The sequence below is a fragment of the Fukomys damarensis genome, unplaced genomic scaffold (genome assembly GCF_012274545.1).
Source record: "Fukomys damarensis isolate Sample0158 unplaced genomic scaffold, DMR_v1.0_HiC HiC_scaffold_33, whole genome shotgun sequence".
Classification (NCBI taxonomy): Eukaryota; Metazoa; Chordata; class Mammalia; order Rodentia; family Bathyergidae; genus Fukomys; species Fukomys damarensis.
In genome coordinates, this window is record NW_022900945.1 from 29315134 (window position 1) to 29337318 (window position 22185).

Genomic DNA, 22185 nt, shown 5'->3' on the forward strand with positions numbered 1-22185 from the left:
AAACTTTTATTACTTTCAACCAAAGGCATCCTAACTGATTGAACTAATAAACACTTTTGGACTCCATTTTAATAATTCTGATTGAAAAGCTTATTTATTGACTTAGTCAACTTTTCATCATTGTCACAAATTGCTGCAATAAAGATAAATCAACTCATAAAAATTGCAGGATTTGGGGGCTTAGTTTTGGACATTCTCACCTATAATCAGTTGGCTTTGTTGCCTAGGACCTGTGATGAAACATTATATCATGGCAGAACCTGGGGTGGAGGAAGCCCAATCACTTCATGCCAGTCAGAAAGCAAACAGAGGAAGAGGAAAAGACTGTGCTCCCAATATCCTCTTAAAGGAGGGCCTCCCCTGACCAGAATCCGTGCCTGGTCTCCATCTCTTAAGGTCCCTCTACCTCCCCAAAGCATTAAAGGCCTACCCTTTACTACTGGGGCTTTTAAGGGACATTCTCGATCCAAACTACAGTGTGTATATGCTTATGATTCAGTATGTGTTAGAGAAAGGATCTCTTCCCCTCAAGGATATCACAGTTTATTAAGAAATCAAATCAAATATGTGACTAGTACAATGAAGAGATATTAAAATAGTACAGAGGAAGGGAAGAAACTAAGGTTGTCTGAGAAATTAATGGGGTGGAAAGGTTGAGGAAAAACTTCGAAAAAGAGATAATGTTTAGACTATATCTCAAAGGATGATTTTTTTCAGCTTTATTTTTTATCAGTACATGTTTGCAGTACATAATGACTACGTTCCTTGTGTGGAGTTGGAATACATACGTGACACATGTACATGCACATAACCCTCCCTCGATCTCTAGATGCCATTCCCATTTGAAAGATCTATCTCCTTACTTCCTATTATGATTCTTAGATAATATCTCACTCAGTCATAAATAACAAAAACCTAATTCAAAATGATCTATACTAAAAACAATATTCAATGAATGATAATCAAGTTTGATCTTTATCAGTCAAACAATACCATCTAGAATGTGGTTACTGTCTACTTCTTTTGCTTTTCTCTCTATGTGTTCAATTTGCAGGCAGGCTTTCTGTACCCAATGGGAGGATGACTAGGATCACATTCAGGCCTCAACCTACCACCTTACTATTCTCAGAAATAAGAATTAAAGACCTTGTTCAACAATGCTTAACAAATGCTGTCTCACTATCTATGGCTTGAATTCTTTTCTGATGATTCATTTGTATTACATGTCATTTTCCCTGCTTTCAAAACTTTCTCTTCATTTTTTGATTTTCTGAAATTTTGCTGTAATATTCCCAGATGTGATCATCTTTGTATTTATTTTGTCTGCATCCTCTGAGTTTCTTGAATCTGTAAATTTATGTCATTCACCAAATTTCAGAAAATTTCAAGCTATCATTTATTTGAAATATACTTTTTCTGCTTTCCCTTTACCTCAATTACATGTGTGTTAGATCTTAAAACATTTTTCCCCAAGTCTCTGAGGATCTTTTAATATTTTTCAATCTTCTCTTAGTTCTTCCAACTGGATAATTTCTTTTGATTTATCTTTTTTAAGTTTATTGATTGTGTTTCTTGTTGTCTTCATTCTACTATTCATGCCATTTAGTGACTTTGTTGTTTTATATGCTGTGTCGTTTAGTTCTAGAGTTTCCATTTGATTTTCTCAGGCTGTAAATTGTTCTAAATCAGTGTTATTTAATTGCTGTATGATGAGGGAAAGTCATTTAATTTATCGGAGACTCTTCTTTCCACAAAAGTAAAATGGTATTTTTGCTCATAGGCAAAATAATCACTAGGATTGAATACATGTAATGTATTTTATGGACAGTTTTAAAACAATAACAGCTATTATTACAGAATATAATTTTAATGATGTCCTAACTTGGCTCAGCAGCCCCTGAAACCTATTTTTGATCTATGTTAGAATTATCTTTATTTAATATAAATCAGTTTACTCCCATGATTCAGAAATGAATCATGTTTTAATGCATAAAACATAATATCCTAATTCCTTTATTTGACTTAGAATTGTTTTCATTGTTTGGCTCTGCTGTTGAACCTGTCTACCACCATTTCCATGCATTTGAATCCCTGCCTGCTCCATCATTCTTTGCTTCCCCAACATGGCAGCCACAATAAGAACTCTTTTTGCTTTATCTACACGCTGTTACCTGCATGTAGTATTGCTCCACAGTCTATCATCTTGCAAGACCTGGTTCAGATGTAGCATCCTTTCTTTTCTAATTTACCCTGGGAAATGTGGTCTCATTTTTGGTACTCCCATGGCACTTTGTTTAGTCTCCATTATTATGCTTTAATTATGTGGCAATTATTATCTACTTAGGTGTCTTCTTCCTATTTTTCCTGCCACACTACCAGATCTTTGATAGCATGAATGTGTCTTTTTCATTTTTGGTGCTTGAGTTTTTTTGCACAAGACTACAACATAGTTAAAAGCTAAAATAATGTTTCCCTGGTGAATAAATATAGCCAGAAATGAAAGCAAAATGCATGTTTGAGGAGAAACCTGTATGTTTACAGGTCCTTGAATATATAATAAATAGTCATGATTAGCAATGAATGTATTAAATGTGGCTGCATAAAAATTACTCCAAAATGTGGTGGCTCAAAATAGTAAGCATTTATTATATCACAGTTACTGGTCAGGATTCCTGGCCCAATTTACTGGATGCCTTTGGATCAGGATCTCTGCAAGGATATAGTACTGGCAGAGACTACAGTCATCTCAGGACTCGAGCGGTGGGGGGACCTGTTTCCAACCTCACTCACAATGTTGTTGTCAAGCATCAGGCCCTTGATGGCCCTTCTTTGGAGTTTCTTGTCATGAGGGCCTCCATAAGACAGCTTTCATGAAGACAGCTGACTTCCTTCAGAATGCATAAACTGCACAGCAGAAATAGATCACCAAGATGGAGTATCTAGTTGTTTTCTACCACTGACACGAGACCCCCTTTCCATCACTTTTGTCATCTTCTCTTCATTATCGACAAGTTACTAAGTCCAGCCAATTGGAGTTTCTTGTCATGAGGGCCTCCATAAGACAGCTTTCATGAAGACAGCTGACTTCCTTCAGAATGCATAAACTGCACAGCAGAAATAGATCACCAAGATGGAGTATCTAGTTGTTTTCTACCACTGACACGAGACCCCCTTTCCATCACTTTTGTCATCTTCTCTTCATTATCGACAAGTTACTAAGTCCAGCCAAGGGGAAAAAATGAGAAAGAAGAAATGATTACGAGAAGACTGTCCGCTAGGAGAAGAGGAATCCCTGGAGGTCCATCTACCACAGTTCCAAACAAGGCTTTTTCTAACAATGGAGTTAATAAATCCTCATTACAGAAATTTTCAAACCTAATTAGTAGAGAAGAAAAAGCCATCTATTCCCAGCTTTTAGGGAAGCTCAGTTCGTAATATGGGACATAATTCTAATTTTTAAGCCACAGGTGTACATAGTTGAAATGATAACATGTGTATCTTGTTTTTGAATATTATGTTTCAAAAATGTCATACATATGATTGTAATATATATGTCTCATTATTCATTTCCTATGTGCTATTTAGAATGTTTCCCCTTTTTTGCTATAATAATAATGCTACCATTATTGTCTAAGACTAGAGTTAATAGTTTTCAAATATATAGGCATAAATTGAAAATCTGGTGCCAGAAAGAAAAATAATTTCACAAATGGGGAAAGCATATCACTGGTATCAAAACAGAAGAAACATACATGTCCTATGAACTTGTTGTAGAGTATGCCCTTTGTATTTCCATCCTAAATGCTTGTTTAGGAGTTGCATTTGATGGTATTTACCTACATCTGATGAAGAGACTCTTTGGCTTTTGGCATTCAAATTTTCCTTCAGCTGTCAGAAAGACATACTTTACCTACATATCGTATTCCAATGGTTGACAGAATACAGCACCATGGCAGTTATTTTTGTTAGTAACAATAACAACCTCTGTTTAGTGTTTTACCTTGTGAACAAGATAAGACAGGTATTATCATCATCTGCATATTTCAGAAATGTAGAGAGCACACAGTTGTTTGTCCCAGGTCAGTGATGAAATATGTAAATCATATAATTGGACATATTATGCAAATTAAAAGCAAAAGCACACATACAAAATCCACTAACATCTTTAACCGCATTTCTAAATCAAGACTCCAAGTTTATGTAAGTTCTGTGTATAAAAAGCCAGCTAACATGCTAATCCATATAATTAAATCAGGGTTTCAAGTTTATTTAAATTCAATCTACCTGAAGGCTAATGAACATGTTGAACTACATCTTCAAATCAAAAGTTCAGGTTTATATAATTTCAGTTATATTTTGGGGTGGTCGATTCTCAGAGATCTGTAGATAGAAACTTGGGATTTTAAAGGACTTCCATGGTTGTCATGATAAGTTCTCTTCAAACGAGAAAGACAAATTTACTTTAAAAAGTTAAGTATGTTACATGTACTGGGCCGGGGCTTTAGCTCAGTGGTTCTGCTGCCTGCCTCACAAGCGCAAGGACCCAAGTTTGATCCCTGGTACAGAAAAAAAAAAAAAAGAGTCCAATATGTTACATGTATATAGTTATATAGAGTTAAATACATATATATTTCCTTAAAAAGTCTACAATATATAAAATATAGCCAAAATATAACAACATACATTATTAAATTGCTAAATAGTAAAAATCTACATTTTAAAAATCACTAAGGAAGAGTAAAGGCAGTTTTTTCTAAACCTCAAAAATGAAATGTTTAAACATACTATTCAAGGGACATTAAATGCTTTCTGCATATAGTTTTTTGTTCTATTTTTAAAAGCAGGTGTCACTTTTAGACATCTTAAAGTTCACTCATGACTGAAACTCTAGAAAGGCTTCTATCCCCACTTATTTTTGGACAGGTTTTTAAAACATTTTATTTTGAAATAATTTTAGAGCCACAGTAAAGATAATACATAGAGAGCTTCTATATCTAGTTTTTCCTAATGATTGAATCTTATGTAACTATGGTATAACATCATTACCCAGAAACTACCATTGGTACAACAGATAGATAGATAGATAGATAGATAGATAGATAGATAGATAGATAGATAGATAGATATGTATTGGCATTGAACACACACACATATAATAACATATATGTTCAATGTCATTTTATCCTATTTGTAAATTCATTATTGCAATCAGATAAACTCCCAGCACTACAACTATGTGGCTCTTATCTTCTATAATTATATCATTTCCCTTCCCCCACCATCTATAACCTCAGCCTAATTTGTTCTTTATTTCTATATATTTTTCTTTCAATAATATAAATAGGATCATAGTTTATTATTTTACATTTAATTTTTGAATTAATCTCAACATAATGACCTTGAGAAAGACTCAAATTGTTTGTATCCATAGGTCATTCCAATTGTTGCATAGTATTGATGGTATAAATGTACAATTTTTTTTTAACCATTCATGGTAGATGCTTTTAACTAAGGATTGGAACTGTACAAAGAAATGACCATGGAGAGCAATCTGGCCTATCTATAAGGCACTCTCCAGGCATTCAAAGTTGTTTTGTTTTGGTTTTGGTTTGTTTGCTTTATGAAGGAAGTATTGAGAAAAGGAAAATATAAAACTTCAGCATGTTGAATGCAGTTTTCAGGTTGAATAAAATAAACATTATGAGAAAGATATTTCAGGAAAGGTGGCTTAGGTCTTGATTTTTTGGTTGAATATCTTGTGGCTAAAAGTCAAGGTTTTTGCAAACACCACCATCCAAACAGCCATTTAAATTAAGCAAATATCAAGACAAGGATAAAACAAGAACCAACTTGAAAATCTAAGGCCAAATCTCATTTTAAAAGTTTGGTAGTTTACTAAATAAATATCTTCATAAGCAATCGGAATGATTTATTTTTAATTTATGACTTTCCATGCCAAAATAATATTGATCAAAAGTCTGAAAGGAAAATCAAATTAGTCCCATCTACACATAACCTTGCTGTTCCTGTTGTGGGTATTCTCAATATGCTTTTAATCATATTTCCCTAATGTTTTATGGAACTTTGTATATCAACTAAACATCTAGCTGTTGCTTTCCTGATGAAACACCACCTCATCTAGTCTGCATTCTGATTGCTGCCAATTTTAGAGAACAAATTATTGTTTTTATTGTTATTTGTTGCCTAAATAGCTAATATTATAATATTAATCACAACAATTCAGATCTTTTAAAATGAGAATTGTGAAGTATAATTTATTTTCTAATTGAATTTTCTACTTTCATAAGTTATTTAAAAAAATATTTACCTATGTAAGCATGACCAGATATTCATTATGAATAAGAATACATTTTTGTGATTTTTAGTTCAGAGAATTGAGACAGGACCCTGTGCATTATAGTCTATATTCCTAGCTCCATTTTAAAAAGTCTAAATAAGAATTCACACATAAGGGGGAAATTAAGGTTTACTGTATCTAACATTTGAAGAGCACTTAGAGCTTGATAAATTAAAATTTCCAAGTAGACACCTGCTTTAAAAATGAAGAAATGCTAACAATAATGAACATATTTTAAATGTTCAATAGTAATAACAATATTGGTTAAGATAACAAGATAATATGTCACTTTTGTTTTGTTTTTTGAGACAAGGTCTCGCTATGTAGTCCTGAGTGGACTTGAACTCATGATTCTCTGCTGCTTCAGTCCCCTGAGTGCTGGAATTGTAGGTGTTCACAACTATATGTCACATTTCTAAAGTGTTTTTTTTCTTAATCTACACTATTCAGAGTTAGAAAGTATTGAGAAAAAGTCATTCATGCTCAACTGAAAAGTGATTACATGGGTTAAAACACTGAAAAATTGAGTAAATGTTTTACCTCGCAATATTACCATAAATAATAATGGGCATTTTAAATGTGTACGTGCAATATACTTCTGTATTGTTTAATATGAAAAGTTGGATGAAGTTTAAATGACCCAAAACTAGAGATTTATAGCATATTTTATATTAGTGTTCTGCACAATAATTAAAAGTTACATTCTGAAGGAAATATAATTGATGTGAAAATATTTGGAATATATTTTAAGTAGAAATAACATATATCTGTTTAATTTGTGCTGCATGTATATTTTTTCATGCAAAATATTTCATTCTAGCTATTCATCATTAGCATGAAAAAAAGACTGGGAAGATTGCAGACAGAAATAATAGCAGCTGTGACATTTCAGGTATTTCTTCTCACTTGTACTCATTTGTATCTTTAAGCATGTGTAGCTATTATGTATTACTATCATAATCAGTATTAAGAAAAAAAACAGTAAGAAATATTCTAGAAAAAGCCAAAGAAAGGTATAGTATTTCACTTGGTAAATTTGACAGGAATAGTAACTCAAAGGTGAGAATTCAGAGACTCATGTTGCATATTATGAACCCTTATAAAAAGAACAAGTTAATCTAGTTAAAGAAAAATGGCATCGTTGAGGCTAGAATGGTGATGAGAAACCTAATGACTCATCCTCATTATATATTCATTACTTTAAGCTTCAATTCAAAGATTTGGAGAGCAGTGTCTCAGACTTTCCAATTTCAGTGGATATGAATGGCGGTTTCCCCTTCATACTCCATTCTCTACATAAACATTATCTGGAAGATGCTTTTACAGACACTCAGGTCTTTGACTTAATAACTGGTAAACTGAGAAACTAAAGTGCCTAGTAAATATTTTTCTACTGCTTTTGCCTATGGGAATTCCAATTCTTTCTGCCTACATCGTCTCAACTCCAGCATGCATTAATTCTCTGTATCTAAAGGGGTCTCACAAAATCCTGGAGTAAGAGAGCAATGGAGAAGGGGCCTTTTCCTATGTGGTTTCCCTGAGCCTAGTTATGAATACCCTCTAATCAAAAACTACACACTCAAGAAAAGTGACTCCATTTTTAATAAGTCTACACTTCAGTTGTCTCAAACTGTTCTTGGTTCCCACATAGCTTGATGCCTATTCACCACTTTATGTCCGTCTTCACCTTTACCTTCATTTCACCACATCAGCCCTGCACATCTGTTAAAATCCAGCTTATTCTAATTGTTTAAGGAAAAGTTCCATCATACTACTCTACCCCCTCCTTTTCAATATTTCTTTGTTTCAAGCTGAATTGATTGATAATTCTTTTGATCTCTCTGAGGAATACATCTTTTTCTCTTTTTATTCCCTATAGCATAAGGGCCTTTTACTCAGGAGACACTCCAAAAAACATTTAATAAACTGGTATTGCCTAGTAATCTAACCCTACATATGCTTCTGGGTTTAACAACTCTCTCACATCTGGGAAAGTCAGCCTGGATTCATGAGTCATAGCTGAATTCTAAAATGCTTTTTATTAAAAGGCCTGCAATACAGCAGCTAATGTATTAACTTTGAATCTATGTTTTAAAGCATGCACGCACCCCCCACATGCATAAACACAAACACATGCCTTTTAGAAATATTACATGATGAAATATTGATTTCTGAGTAAACTTTTCCTCTCAAAAATGATGGGCTATGATATATTTAAAAGCCATTACTTGCTACTTTCTTCTTTTAGTGTTATAAGAATCTTCTTAACAAATATTTCACCACATCAGAATAATCATAAAATTTCCAGAAGCAAGACAGACTTATTCAGTATATACTAATTACTACCTAGTATGGGCAAGATGCAATCCCAGGTATTGATAAAAATCAGATACATATCCACCCTCACATAGATATCCCTGCTGTCATGAATTTGTCCTCCTAGTAGGGGGAATAAAACAGTATGAAAAATAAATAAATAAAAATTAAGTAGCATATTAGCCAACTTTCTCATCACTGGATCCAATAAGTGAGACACATATCTTAAAGGAGAAGAGTTTAAATTTGACTAATGGCTTCCAGTCTGTTGTCCTCTGGCTCCTAGGTAGAAATGTCATGGCGGAAGGATGTAGTGGAGGAAATTTGGTCAGTCCATGGCACCAGAAGTTAGAAGAGGGAACAGAGCAGAAAGGAAAGGAGCCAGGGACCAGACACAGACTCAAGCTGACACCCCACGATCCACCCAGACTCATCCAGATGTGTGCACAACCAATCCTCCAGGCGTCTCAAAGACACTCGTGTTACATCCCACCCTAGCAACCCTAAGAATCATAGTAGGCAGTGTAAGTACTATGAAGGAAAATAGAATGATTAAGAGATATCAGGGTTTGGGGCAAAAATAAATCCAAGTAACCTAAACTTTCACATATGTCTCATTTTGCAATTTTATATTTTCCTCCTTTTATTGCAACATTTCTACATTTATTAAATTGTAAGAAAATGCTTGATAGAGGCTGTCTGAAACTGAAATCACAGAAATCTGTATTTTACTGCATCAGTATAGACAAGGCTATTTGAAGACTTTGGAGAAATAATAAAGAATGCAACACACATATACAGAAGTGAATTCCTAAATCTAATTGAGGTCACTAAACTAAAAGCCAGATACAGTAAGTCCCCAGCTTACAAACATTTGAGTTGTGAGCTTTCACAGATACAGTTCTGTCAAAGGGACCTCTAATAGGAACATTGCTAGATGTGAACAGATCTTGGAAGTAGCTCACATGTCTGCCAGACACTGTCACAGCTGGACTGCTGTGAGCTTACCTGTAGTGCCCCAGTGTACAGGAGTACGGTGCTCCGTCAGAGCCCCGGATGTCCGGAAGCAGTGGTGGTATGGAAGGGACTGCTGGGAAATGCAAAGCAATAACCATGGGAACAAAAGTGAAAATAATTGAGACTGGACCAAGGGGAAAAGATGGTAGATGCCACACATTCTTTATAGTCATTATACTGAATACAACCATTTGTAAAAGTAAGAATACTTTAATTACAGTATTTTTGTGATTGGTTTTTTTTTATGTTTTTTGTTGCATAGTGTTAGAGGTAGGTAAGACTCACTTCATCAGACTTACAAACGAATCCAACACGAATGTTTTCTGGGAATGGAACACATTCTAAGTCGGGGACTTACTGTAGTAATGGTTTCATTACATTTTTTGGTAGGCAGTATTAAACATTTTAGGAAGATATACTTGAATTCAGTTCCACAAGGCTTTTATTACAATGTCCTTGGAATTAACTACCATTGAAGTGTGTTCATTTTGTATGGACAGCTTCTGCCACAGTCATGAAGTTATTGCTTCTTTCCCTTGAAATCCTTTTATACTACATATGTAGAGGCACCCTGAATTATAGAATGAAACTGATATTCAAAGTGCCTTTGCATAAATTGTGACTTCCAGAGCAATGTGATTTAGACCTTGGGTTAGGGATTTTGGAGGGGAAGAAGAAAGGAAAAGCAGATTAAAGAAAATAGGGAGAAAGAAAAGAGAAAAAAATTAGAGCAAGGGAGAAGGAGACGAAAAGAAGACATAAGGAAAGAAAACAAGGTAGTAGAAACAGAAGTGACAACAGAATTATGAGAAAACAAAAGGAAGTGCGTACCTGAATATAGTATCAAGTATTGCATAAAAAAGTTTTCTTTCCTAACATTTCCCTAAGAAAATTTTAATTTTTATTTACAAAATTTATGGTCAGTGGAAATGCCCTGGTTTTACATCTTCGTTTGACCTCTATAAACTGTGTGCCTCTATCGCAATAGCTTTTTTTCTAGATATTGTTTTTAGTTCTTCTTTCCTTTTAATAAATAAATACGTGACATCCATTGAAAATGTGCAATGCCAAAAGTCCTGATTTTTCATGAGTTTCTGCAGCTCTGCTGTGTCTTTGTAACATTTGCACAGTGGTTCCTTTACTTTAACAAAGCCATCATATTCACATCTCATTTTCCTAGGCATTGATTAAATGTGTGGTGAAACCTCTGTTTCTCAGGCATTCTGAGCTCTGTTGGGCTGACTCATGTAAATAGGTTACTTTTGGATTGTTTCCTCCGGTTCCCACCTGCTATCACAGACGCCTCAAGCATAGCATCCATTTTTTCCCCACCACTTACGAATTTCTGGAAGTTCCTCAGGGCCATTTTTGTCTGCTCAAAAATGAGATCTGTCAAATGCAATATGGCCTCTGGCAGGCACCGTTGCTATTCCTTCTCTGTCCCACTTACAGGAATATTGTCCCACCTGTCGTTATCCAAGTCTGTCCAGCATGGCTGCCTGTGCCAGGCTCTCCTGCCTCATCCTTTGGCTCCATTACTGTCTTTTTCTGGTCTGTTCCTGAACCACTATGTTCCTTCATCAGTGGAACTGATGAGACAATACCTTCTCCTTCCTTCCTTTTGAAAATTTCCTTCCTTCTTTCATTTTATGTCTTCTTTTCTTCTTCCCTTCCTCCCTCCCTTCCTTCCTGTCTCTTTCCTCGTTCCTTCCTCCTCTCATATGTTTTATTCTTTCCTTCCATCCCAGCCCTTCCTTCCTTCCTCCTTCATTTCCTTTCTTTTTTCTTTCCATCCCAGCCTGCCTTTCCTCCCTCCCTCCTCCTCTCCCTCCCTCTCTTCCTTCCTCCCTTCCTTCCTTTCAGGCACTATCTTGTTGAATCAAACTTCTAAGCTATATTCCTGTTTCTTAAGTGATGGCAGTCCAGTGAGCTTCATCCTTTAGTGTTTATTCATAGCCTTCCTTTCCTAGACCTCAGATGTACAACTAAATGAATGGCAGACACTCTGCTGAGTTAGAATGCCTCTAAAGTTGATATCAGTAACTGAACAAATCAAGGCTAACTGACTCCATCTTCTATAAGGAAGACTAGTTCATTTCACTCTCCGTAGCCCCTTCAATCAACAGATGCCCTGTATGTCTGACCCAGACAGAATAGGTAAGGAGACATATTTACCAGAGTCTTTTGACCAGCAGGGGACACTGTGTAGGTATGCACTAGGAGTATCATCCTATAAAATAATCTAAACTTTATTCTTTCATTTCCTACATTCAACTTCACTGTTTTAGGTTTTGACCAAAAGTTTAGATTCTCTATTTCTTGTAAACGATACAGAGGAAAATTCTTCAGTGCAGTAATTTTTTACTTCATTCAATCCCAAGAAAGGTTTTATTGAGAGAGAAAGAGGACTATTTAATGAAAAATCTATGGATATCAGTAACTCATGCTACTCATTTCTTCTATTTCAAAGTTAATTGATGATTGACCCATTTGATAATTAATATGAATTAATATTTGTTTGCTAGTCAATGATTATTTTGACTAATTGTTTCCAAATCTGCATCTTTTATATCCAATCAGCTTTTATTATTTTCTTACTCAAAAGCAGCTCATGTCAAAGCAGACTTCAGCTAACGATGTATTCATTTGTCGATCTTTTCCTCTGCTAAATTCCCACAGTCTACAGCATGGCTAGAACATGTCCTAACCACACTGGATGACCAATGAATAAATGTGTCCATCAGTCATACAATCAAGTTTTGCTGGAGTACAGTATAATCCTTTTATTCACTTTTTAATCCAACTCCATTTATTTATATCCTAAACTAACTAAATTCTACACAAGAGCTTCCCCAGCATCTCTACCCCTTACTTATGCACAATCTGTGGTTCTCCCCCAGGTGTGCAAGGGACTATTAAAACCCTGGTCGAGGATTTAGTTCAGTGATGCCACCATCTGCTTCTCAAGAGCAAGGTCCCGAATTCAATCCCCTGTACCAAAACAAACAGTGAAACTAACCCTGTCCACCCTGTATGTTCCTTTGCTCCTTTTGCCCACCTCCCACCCCAAGCATCACTGGTATGGCCTCCACTTCCTCCTTGACCACACATGTCCAGTCCTCATGACCATTCACTGCTTTGGATCCTAACCACTAACTACACTCTTTTGGATTCCTAGCATATAAACTGCCTTGCATTGATTGGGCGTTTCCTCAGACACATCCATAGTAACCAAGGAAGCCCAAGACTACCTCTCCTTATAGCTCCTCCCAGAAGCATGGAGTGAAAGGCGATGCAGTAGTGTTTGTCCAGGGAATTACCTTCAATAATTACAAAGTGAAAACACACACTCCTTTCCTTACAACATATAGCTGGAAAAATTTAGAACTTCATCTAATTGCCTGAGAATATATCAAAATGTTGTCTTCATTTAAACTGCGCTTTTCCCTGATTGATGTGATTCTAAAACATACCCCAAATCCTAAAGATTTAGCACTAGTAGGGTTAATTTCAATTTGGTTAAGAACTTTATCTTGCATGTGAGAAGGCATTCAAGCTGAAATAATTGGCTTATTTCTTTGTGAAGCCCATATCTACATTGAATTCCATATATATATATATATATATATATATATATATATGTATTTCTTAAGCAACTAAAGAGCTCTGTGGGCCAGAATTTTCTGTTAGGCTTATAAAAGATTCTTCCCTAAATATTTTCAGCTGTGTTTTGCTAGCACAGTTTGGGATTCACAGATTTAAATTCTGATGTTGTGTCTTGAATCGAGTCTTCCCTCACATCCCTGAGAGCAGCATTTTGCAACTCTAAACCTCACAGCATCCTGTTTATATATCACTAATGGCACTTATCACATTGTATCTGGAATTACATTTGTTTTCATTTATTTTATCTTGATGGCATTTCAGAGCAAACCACTACCACCTGTCAGCAAAATGTGAAGGTAATGAAGCTGAAAATCAGGGGCGGGTCAGGAATTGGATACTGAAGAATTTTATTATCAAAATGCAAAACTACATTCATGCTCCTTTGGTAAAAGCAGTGTTGGAGATGTAGCTAATGGAACAAGAAACATTAAATCCATATAGGGCACGTATGAGAATCAAAGTCCGTGGGGAAACATGAGGTCACCGTGGGAAGAAGCTAATAAAAAGGTGAACGTGGAAGGAAAGATGATATTCACTTGTTCTATTCGATTTATTTTCCTAGATAGACTCTCATTGCCATTTTAAATTCTCTTTTGGAGGCCCAGACCCTCTCATACCTTTGTCAATCTTTAAGAAGCACTCCATGCAACAAGTTATGATTCCTATTTCCCTTGCTATGATAACTCCATTGGTGCTATGTTTTTATAGCATTTAACCCTTAATATATATGAAATAATAAATCAAGTTCGGATTAATGAAGAGTACGTAAAGGAAGCATATATGCATTTTTAGATTTAGGGGTTAACTAAGAGTTTTTACAGATGCTGATATTTGCTTTTGTATACTAGTATAATTTTCTGTGGTTGAGGTAGCAAGTTCTCCAATTATACTTTCTATTGCCTCATTAGTCTTCACCTATTAGCAAGTTAAGTTTTCCTTAATGGAATATTTAGGATCATTTTAGTAATGGTCATTTATAATAAAAAAAAAGACTACAACAGCAAACTCATACACCGAGCTCTAATGCATTGTTTAATTCTACTCCGTCTGCAAGTGTTTGTTTTGTTTTATTAACTGCATTAGAAGAGGCTAATTTGTATAGCATTTACATGCTATTTCCCCCAGTGAGGTGTCTGCTGTCATGCTTCTATGACTCTATTATGCCAGAAAATGATACCACATTGCTTTCAATTGCTTTAATATAAAAATCAATAAAATGAATCATACAGGGGATGTTCTTATAACAGATAATATATAATAAACAAGAATATAAGAAAAAAAATGGAGAAAAATCTCGACCAAATTAGGTCAAGCATTTTTCCTCTTACATTTCTTCTTAAACATAAAAGCTACCTTTTATATGTCTCGGGGGCACAGCTGTATCGCTTGTGTGACACTGTAGCACCATCTACAGCGGTCACTGTGTGACAGTGACATGCACAATCCAGGGCAGGGAAAGGGCCCATCACACAGAGCCCATAGTGTAATAAAGAAGTGCTCATTCCACTGCTTTCTATTATCTTTTCTTCTCACTTTGCCTTGTGTTTTTCTTCTTCATGAAATGGGAGTAGTTTTCAGTCTTGGTGAGAAAATAACAATTCAGCTAACACCAATGATAGGAAAATCTGCACGCTGAGTCACAGGTACTTGGCCCAAGTGAGGGATCTGGCTTCGCCATATTCAGGCCAAATTTGAGAAAGATAAAGCAAAAATAGAAATATGTCACAGATCAGAAGTTGCTACCTGCATTAGTGAAAGAAACTGGATGCTACAGCTAGTTGGAGATTTTTAAATTCAAAAGATTGTTTTGATTGTCATAGAAATTTTGTCTTCATAAACCACATTTTTGTTAATTCATTTTGAGTAGGATATTTTTGGAGGGGTAATATCCACATCAAACAGTCATCACTCAGAGTGAGAACTTAGCTTACCCAAGTGCACTTTTCTTTTTCTTTTTTTTTTTTTTTGCACTTTTTTTCCTAGAATTATTCAGATTACCCCAAATGACAAATACTTCATTGCTATGATGATGATGATGGTAGATAGGTAGATAGATATATTAAAACTGGTTTGGAAAATTGCTTTGTAAGTATGACTTTGTGTCATAGAAATGTTTTATAATGGAATCACAAGCATGCAAACACTATCAAAATATTTTTCTAATTGGATCCTAGATTCTGTATTTTAGAAAATCTATCTATATATGTGTGTTGTAGATTTGTAAGGCTGATGTAACTTGATTAATAAAGTGATGACTCTGAAATAAAATCAGATTTGGGACTAAGCTTATTAATGATAATATAGAGAAAATATAAGGAATTAATAAACTATTTTAATATTTTATTTGCAGTGGAACATACATTTGTAGTGGTTTTTTTTTCTCTTAAACTCTATTATTAAATTGGGCTCTTTTTGGTCCTCGTATTGTGTAATGAATATAATCTTTTCAAAACATAGATTTGAGAGATGACAGAAGAAAAACTTAGTCATTCTCTGAAGAAGGGTAAAATTCATGTTTATTAAAAAGCAGTTTAACTTAAAAAAAAAGTGGGGGAGGGAGCTTCTGCTAAGGCCATCGGAGAGACTCTTCTGTGGGTGGTAGCCCTTTACTCTTCAATAAAACATGACTACGTACCATAGCAACCAAAGTGTTGAATAACACATGTGCTGCCTGAGACGCAGTACTTTAATAAAGAAATACTTGCAGTGAAGAATGAGCAAACGCATGGACACTTTTTTCAATCTCATAATAGAAAACAATATCCTTTTTGAAAGCAGTTATATTTTCCCCATTTTTAATACCCAGCTACTGTGTAATAATCAATGCAATATGCTACAAGCTATTTGTCTTCCTTTGTGACTGGCTTGCCTTGGAAAGTGATGATTTTTATTTGGCTGTTTGTTTCAACAGGATGAATGTTGTGGTTTTGGAAGACACCAAACTGCCATCAGAAGGTAGTCTTTCCTTTTCTAGAAAGGGGAGGAAAAAATGCCGAGAAGCACACAGGTCCAGGTGACTCACTACGGTCTGCCCAGGTATATATTCCTGCATCATCTTCTAATTTCTTTCCAGTTTCATCCAGGAAGGAGGGGCTTAATGGTGTAAACTGAATGACCTAAGTGGCAGTGGTCAGCAGGAGACAGTTCTCTCTGCTTTCAGCTGTAAATTCCAACCCCCATGTTCTTTTTCTAAGCTGTTTTTTATGCTTTGGCAAAAGGTTTAAGGTTTACAACATTCTGCTTTGCATCTGAGAGTCTTGAATTACCATGTTATAATACTACTCTCTATGAATGGCTTCAAAATTTTACATATGTTACAATAATCTGTGGGATTATTCATGTATAATTACTGTAAGTAGGTATATCCCACATGCTATAAAAGTTAAATTTTTACCTGGAAATCAAAGCCAAGGAGTACTTTTTTTCCAATGAAAGTAATTTAAACTGAAGTAAGACCCTCTAATACCACCATCTGTACGAGTAAATTACTTTCTGACTAATTAAATATGCATATCTGAGCTGTGTACTGTACAGAGGAACCAAGTTTTATTGAAGCAATATGCTTATAAATCCCCTAGGTATTAAAGATGAAGAACCAATGGTATTTTATATTCATGTAGATATAAACAAACACAAACAGATATTTGAGTAGTTTCATCTCTTTTGAAGTACATTTTATCAACTTCTCCTAGTTAATTAATATTTTTCACCCAAAAGTATGATGAACACTTTTATTGGTTTAATGTTCTACATGGATTTAAAGCTTCTCTCACTATTCTCGTGTAACATGCATGTTTGGATTTATGAGAGGTGCCCACTCCCTTACCTCCTCAGGTTCCCAGGGAGCAAAGCAATGCAGTGAAACTGAAATCATTAAGTTGTTTGAATTCCTAACAGTTGGACTTGCCCCTCCATGAAATTGCACTGCACAGCCAATTGGAATTCATGGCCACAGCCCTTTATTGCATCATTATGGTTTATAGTCCATAGCAAATACAAATACAAATACAGAAAGGAGTCATATCAGTAGGATGCGTCTGACCTGCTGGCCTACCTTCTGGGGCTTTGCCTGAGTCTGCACATTCACTGCATGGGGCAGAAGCAAAGGGAACAGCCTGTAGTTACCCCTTGAAAGGCCTGACCGCAAGTCCCTAGTCCATGTCTTTGAACTACTTATCACCACAGTAGGCAGCCCTTCTCAACTGGGAAAAGCAGTCATTTATGTAAGTTCTCCCAGGAACAAGGCTTGGTGAGGGCTTGTTGATGTCAGCTTAAAAGTGATTTCCCACTGTGGTGAGATACCCCAGTTGCTTTTATAAAACATTACTCTCTTCCTTACTAGAGCCAACCAGTGAGTTGGGCTCTGGGTATTGTCTGATGAATTGAAGGCTACCAAAAGGAAAACTTACTGTCAGGAACTTTTGCATCCCAGATCTGTTAAATTGGAATGTCTTTCTCTGATTGTAATCCTGAGGAATTTGGTAATCAATTTTCATTTCCTTCACATCAATACTTCCCATTAAAGTCAAATTAAATGCTTATTGAATTGCATTGGTTTTTTTTTCCTTATTTCTAGTATCTTCTCATCTTTGCAATCATATTCAAAGTTAACCAAATGTGCAAGGATACGGGACATTTTTTTATAATGTATGCTTACTTGTCTTCTAGCAAACAAAGAAAATAAACAAATGAATATTTTCTTAAAGAAAGAGAATTCCAAACTACCTTTGGAATAGAAGCAAGAAGGAATCAACTATATATCTTACTATGTTATCTTTTTCTTTGGGACTTTTTACTCGTTTTCTTTATAAGTTAAAAGAAGCACAAAATACAGTAACTTTAAGAGTCAGTTTAAGGTTCCATAAAATTGAAATGACACTTCAATGTGTAGGAAGGGGGCATTATACTTTATATGCAAGCTAATTTCTTCTTATCTTATTATGTCCTCATTGGAAGAGTCATACTTGGAGTGATTTTTCCATTCCTGGTCATGACCTTGGTCCTGAAATTTTACCACTCTGCCACTAAAAAAAAAAAAAGAACAATACAAAATTTTGGTGAAATTAAATTTATGAAAATTGTCTTTCATCTTGTCTTGAAGAATGTGCACTTTAGTTCCAGATTGCCAGAATTTGAATCCAGGCTGCACCACTGGTGAGCTATGAAACAGGGGCAAGTTAAATAATCTTTCTTTGTCTCCATTTCCAGGCTTTAAAATAAAGATAATAAAATTACTTCCTAGAACTGCTGTGTGAGTTAAATAAAGTTAGGCATAAATCATGCCAAGAATGTTGCCTGACACATAGTAGGTACTCAATTACTGTTGGTCATAAGTATGATGACCATGTCTTTCCTTCATAATTTCTGTAAAAATGTCCAAATCGACTCCTTTTATGGATGTTTATATTATTTCCAGCACCTATTACACTTTAATTTTGTGTTTATTTGTGTTTTTGGTTAACACCAACCCCCAAACTGTAAAGTGACAAGAATAAGTATTTGCCATTACAGCCACACAGGTTAGCATAATTCCAGATTGAGAGTAGACTTTCAATATGTATATTTTAAATCCATGAATTTGTTTCTATTTAAGATACTTGTTTGGAAAACATAAGGAGTTAACAATCCTATTCCCACCCCCATATTTTTTAAAGATTTCTATTGGCTGAAGTCTGAATAGTTTGGGAAAATTCATCATGTAAGATGCTTCCTTCCCTGCTTTGAGGAGTCCGTTTTCCTGTTGCACACCTTAATCACATTTTCTTCCAGGTTAACCCCTTTTCTGCTTCAGTACAAGTCTATCACTGTTCCTGTACAGAGGAGAAAAGCTGCTTAGCGTACAGAACTGTAATTTCCGACAGAATGAAATAGGTGATTATTCACTCTTTGCAAATATATTGAAATGTGCTCTTCCAAACTAACTAAAGAATCCAAAGTCAGATCGTTTAAAAAAAGAGCAAACTTCAGTGTAGGAAAATGTTAATCTTATAAAAATGTTCAATCACTTTTCTATTCTCATGTAGTGTGGATAAACAGATATTTCTCTCTCTCTCTCTCTCTCTCTCTCTCTCTCTCTCTCTCTCTGTTCCAGAATCTGTTTGCAGTAGTAGGGTGAGCTTTTATTAGAGACGGCCAACAAGGCTCCAGTTTCACTCAGTCTGAAGTTCTGAAGTCTCTCAGATCTATTAAATAATATACTGAACACAATTCCTAAAACCTAAGACTTTATGATTAGTCTGTATCCTGTCTGCCTTAACCAAAATAGCTGTTTCGATAGAACAAGAAGAGGTCATAGTGGGTTTTCATGTTTTCTTCATTTTCTTCAATGATTAAATCTGACCTTTCTTAAGCAAAAATAAGTTATGGCTCTTAAAACTGTTGACCTTGGCTTTGGGCTTATGGACTGTTGCACAGTTTTGCAACTCTTAGATTCACCATACACAGTCATCTCTACCGGAGCCTCCTAATGTGATCCAGGTGGCAGTCATTTTAATTACATATACAGTGAGTAGGGCTTCACACAGAGTTGATATCGTGAGCTGTCCAGCTATCCAGGACTAGGAAGATTAATAAGAACTAGTAAGGAGATTGGGAGGGAATATCTGCTAGAGGAGATTAAAAGCCAAACTATTACAGGAGAGGCAAAGTAGTTGAAAGAAGCAGCAGATAAGTTGCTCTATTAAAAATATTTGCTTTCTCTGGGCATTTCAACAAAAATAGGAAAGCAGCTCATACTACCTTTAGTCTCTAAATATAGAGTGGTAAGAGAATGAACATATCTCTAGTTTGCACATTTTCTGCCATCAAGTTTCAAAATGCCATTCATGAAAATCTGAGTAGTAGAAATTTTCCTTGAAAATTTGTCTTCTTAATAAAGTACATATTTTCCTATCATGGATTTCAAATGCATGGTTTTGAATACCTGTTGAAGTAATCTTCAAATTTTTATGCTACTCTAAATTAATGGCCTTCCTTCCCAATGCGCTTTTATATATTCACAGATACAAACCAGTATTTGTTTAGAGTACTCCTTTCATTTGCTACTATCTTCCAAAATCATAGACCAAGTCAGTAATTTATTAGTAATCAACATTACCGTTGATCTTTAAACATTTATCATAGGAGAGAAACAAAAAAAGTATGATTTAATGAGGAAATTTTGTCAAATTTCTGGAGTGCTCACTTTTCACTGTATTTGCTGTGCTGGGTTTGTGTTTATTTTTGTTATTGCAGTGTGCCATTTTTGTTTTGTTTTAGTGAAGATGATGACGACGATGATGATGATGATAAGATGATAAGATAATGATGATAAGATGAGATCTTTCTGGACTACAGCTTATTGTTACCAAAAAAATTTGAGAGCCTGAATGTAAATGAAAATGCACTCACTTATTAAACTTGGACTTATGGCATCAAAGCCAAGAAGAACAGCAGCATTTGCCTTCATCCTCCAGCATGAACTCGGTTTTACCACCTCACCTTTGAACACTTTTAATGTAATTTGCGTTTTGTCCAACTCCAGGAAATGAGCCACTGTTTGCAAATTTAGATATGCTTTCATTTTCAGCCTTGAGGAAGGCACTGAGGTACAGGAGAGACTAAAAGCTTTGGTTTGTACTAAAATGGGTATATTTGTACTTGCTCATGACCTTTGAAAGAAAACTATGTACACTTTGTAAAATTATTTCAGGACCTAAAATAAAGTAAGATTCAAAAGAAGTACTTTCTAAAGGCCAAGGAAAATAACAGAATGCTCCTGTGTTTACAATGCTTCCTCAACTGTTTTATAGCTAGAATTTTAAAATAGATTTCGTTTATGAAAGATAGCCATTTAAATTGTACAAGGAGCAAAATATATGATAGATAATGCGAAATAGGGAAAAGAGGTCCAGAGGGGAAAGGAAGGGGAAGTGGGAGGGTTGGGGTAAAGGAAAGGAAATATGAGAAAAGGAAAAAGCAGAAACAAAGTCTTTGTAAACTGGGAGGTGTGGAGGGGTTGAAGGAAGGACAGGCTCACAGATTTAAAAAAAAAAAAAAAAAAAAAAAAAAAGCTGTATCATGTGAAGGTACAAATTCCCAATAATGAATGTCATCATATTGTATACCTAAAATACACCAATAAATTTAATGAATAAAATAAATCTATGAAAGAGAATTGAGGGGAAAATAAAGGAATAAATTGTACTAGCACAAGATGGTGCCACATAATGCTGTCTTCTATTTAAAAGTGTTATTTTGTCTCCTAGAAAATTTATTTGAAGCAGTTATACAGCATTAAATTTTCTACTAGGAAAGGACTGAAATTCCAGAATTAAAAAAAAAAATCAACATTCTACAAGTGAAGGAAACCATATACATTTGGGAAATAACAGGGGCAGCATTTCCTTAAGAGACTGAGACATAATCCGGTGTTTAAATTCCAGTTCCAGCCATGTAGCTGTAACTTCATTTCCTTTCAGAATGCTAGAGGAATATAATGAAGCCTAAATGTAAAATAGTGTCTCACCTTATCACTCATTTTTCATTTTAGAGGTTAAGAAACAGGGTAAAAACTATTTATATGACAACATGTAGGCATTCAATTAAAGGAGCAGCACAGCAATCAGTAACATATCCCCCAAATAAACATTATTTCACTTCTCTAGAGAAAGATATTGTTAAATTTAATTAGAAATCCATTCAGAGAAAAAAATCTGGTTGAAACAGATAAGTATTTTCTAGATAAAACTAACTTCTTGTTTTAAGGATTACCATCTAGATTCTGGCTATTTTAAACTGTTGATGAGAGCAATATTAGTAAAAACAATAAAGGTTAATTTAAAATCACA

At 35.0% G+C, this 22185-nt stretch overlaps 1 long non-coding RNA gene across 1 annotated transcript; it reads left to right on the forward strand.

The window, feature by feature from the left end:
- The first annotated feature begins 9818 nt into the window (after positions 1-9818).
- On the forward strand, positions 9819-20638 carry LOC104873309. Its single transcript, XR_783434.2, has 3 exons — positions 9819-9890; positions 16269-16393; positions 20615-20638. It is a non-coding gene; the product is annotated as an uncharacterized LOC104873309 (long non-coding RNA).
- The last annotated feature ends 1547 nt before the right edge of the window (positions 20639-22185 follow it).